The following is a 3,221-nucleotide window of genomic DNA, read 5'->3' on the forward strand; positions in this document are numbered from 1 at the left end:
CTCAGATTGTACCTATTCTCTCTCTCTCTCTCCTCTCCCCGCTCACCCCATTTGTCTTGAGTGTGCAGACATAGGATGTGCCCTTTCTTGACTCATTGTGGGAAAGGGCCCAATCAGTCACCTTAAGTCCATTACTGGTTCACAAACAGGCAAACCTTCCTACGTCTGTACGCTTTCTGCTCTTAAAAAAATGGAAAAGGGAAACTTTGCCCTGCAAAAAGTTCCCCTGCATCCCATTTTCATCAGGCCCTTTCAGCTCCGCACAACGTGGCCCTGCTTTTTGCCCATTTTTGCAAGAGGAGGTGAATGGACACTTGCCACTCGCACCGCAAGTCCTACCTGGCTGTTGCCCCCTTTCCCCTGGTATCTGAAGTTTTCACGAAGCACTGCGCACAGCAGGGACCCCTCAATGGCTGCCAAGCTTCAGAAACTCAGGTGATTGAAGCAGTCCATAAATACAAACTTCAGCAGCTGCACAAAGTCCTTTGTGGGCTTATTTGAGTCGTGTTTGCTGAGCAGGCCCATTGACATCAATTAAGTTAATTAAGCCCGGTGATACTGACTGTGCCCGCTCTGAGTATCCCTATTTTTGGGTATCGCCCTTTGTATTTACAACTGGGAAGCGACAGTGGGCACATCCATCTCTACCTCTGTCCATCAGATCTCTGTCCCTCCTTTCCTTGAGCCTGCTTGTGCTGGCCAACTAAGCTTTGAAATCTCTGCAGTTACTCTCGGCCAATAGAAAACGAGGAGCTGGCTCCACCCTCCTCTGCAACCAGTGATGGGTACCAGTGGAGGGGGGCCCAAGCCAGGGCTCAAATCAACCAGCTGCTTTTTGAGCCTTTTCTCCCACCGCCAACCTTGTTTTGGGAGTTTCACCTTGTCGCTGAAACCCCTAAATCTCCTGCTGTGTGGTGTCCTGTCACCGGTTCCTCCTTAACTTCATTCCGGCGGCATCCTTTTCAAGCGCTAAAACTGTTGGCCCGTGCATCTCCTTCGGCCTGGAGGAAAGAAGATTAAAAGCACCCCCACTTCCTAGGAGAAGAAGCTCTCGGGGATTTGTGTGGCTGGGCTTTCATTACCTCCGGAGCGCTCCTCCACCCTCTGCATCCTTTGTTGATACCTCTTCCCCACCTGCTGCTAGGATGCGGACAGCTTGCAGGTGGGAGAGAGTCCTCCGAGACCACTTCCTCTCTCCTGAGCGACGCCAATCGATGCTGCAGAAATATGGGTCACCTGTGTGCCTTTGGGGAAGGTAGCAGCCTGTCCGGTTCCTTGCCAGCTGCCGGCAGTGGTGGCTTGGAGTGCACCTTGGTTATCTAAACCGGCTGTCGCCGTGGGGTCTGGCTTTTTTGTATGTGTGTGCGTGTGAGACAGCACCTCTGGCATTTCATGCGCCCGGCTGAACAACATCTGGCTCCTTTTTGTCTCCGCTCAGCCCAATCGCCTCTCTCTCTTCCCATGGCCCTTTCTTCCAGGCCTCGCATCTCCTCTCCCTTTTAACTAAAGGCAATGTTGCTTTCCTCCCTCTCGCTCCCTTTTCCGAGTGCACCTGTGACCTAGTTTGGCACTAATGCCACTGCGTACTGCCTGTGACCTACTGCCCTGCAGTGATCACCTGTGCCCGCACACCTGCTATTCCTGTTAGCTGCCGGTTCCCAGCGCCGTGTGCCGTATCTTGCACAGGTTATCAGGGTGGCAAAGTGGAAAAGGCCAAAATGGGGGAAGGGATGATGAGTAGCGCCGCTCACTGCTGTACTATTCTCTTCCACTGCGCATGTGAGATTCTCGTTTGTTGTGAAAGGCCAGTCTTCCTATGACGTGAAGCGCACCTCCCCCCCCCCCCCGAAGTGAAACAGAAGCTGCATTTCACTTGGCCAACATGAAAAACAAACTGATCTTAAGCATATAAAGTTCAGACCGATTTACAGGAAAACAGGTCAGACCAGTGACCCACCATAGAGCCCAAATTAACCTCCTGCAATCTGCCCAGCGTGCGACTCAGACCCATGACATTTAGATTACGAGTCTCATGCTCTGCTCTTGTCCAACATACTTTTCCACAGTGGCCAGCTTGAAGCCTATGGGGTGGGGAGCCTGAAAGTGTGACCTGAGTTTAACAGGACTTCTCTGTGATTTTCAGTATCTGATACAGTGGCATCTCTGGTTGTGAACGGAATCCATCCCAGAGGCCCATTCGCAACATGAAAGGAACGTAACATGCAGCAACGCATCTGCGCACGAACGGGTTGTAATTCGCCACTTCTGCGCATGCGGTTGGCATCATTTTGCGCATCTGCTCATGCGCAAGCAGCGAAATCCGGAAGTAACCCTTTCTGGTACTTCCAGGCCACTGGGACGCAACCTGAAAAAAACATAACATGAAGCAAACCTAACATGAGGTATGACTGTTTTCAAGTAGGATATAACCACCAGAGCTGGTACCCATTGATAGCTTCATTCTCCATTGCCACTGCAATGTCCACTGTTTTAACCATGTGCTGTGCAAAAGTACTGTGTCTCTGCCTGAGTGCTTATTCTGGAGGACAAGAGAATTATGAATGGACGGATCCCGTCACACCATGTGCAGGCATACAGCAGAAGGTGCTTCCTAGTGGAGGGTGTTGGGAAGGAGGCATCAGAACAGGGCATCATTCAGAGCTGTAGCAGAAGGAGATTTCATGCGTATTTTTGGTTCACGGTAGTCTCAGGCCATACAGTTTAGGATTGCAGTTTTGAATGAGACTTCCCTGCTGAGAGCTGGCACCCGATTTATTGGCTTTGAGGCAGTGGCAAAGGTGCAATAAAAAGTAGGATCTTTCCCTCTACAGAATGTGGGAGTGTTTGCTGTTTCCTGACGACAGGCGCCAAGAGGCTACATGGATAGTTTCCAACCCTTGTCCCTGCTTGTCCCATCCCCAACCCTTGTCCCTGCTTGTCTCTCGTTGCTTGGACGTACGTTGGGTTTTCGGTTGTTTTGCACAACTGATTTCCTGCCGAGTAGCCCCAAGAGACTCTCAAAGCGGCTTACAAAATACTTGCACGGTAGCAAACGCATTTGAGTATAGGAGCACGTGGTGTCAGGATTATCCAGGCGGCATTTGCTCTCTCCAACCCATTCAGCCCACGATGGAGGCATATTTGATTCAGGGAAGGTCTGGAGCTTGGAAGAGTTGGGTATGTTCCTCGTCTGAAACCCTGGAGAGATTCTACCAGACAAT

This window comes from Podarcis vaucheri, assembly GCF_965113315.1.
Source record: "Podarcis vaucheri genome assembly, chromosome: 7".
NCBI lineage: Eukaryota > Metazoa > Chordata > Lepidosauria > Squamata > Lacertidae > Podarcis > Podarcis vaucheri.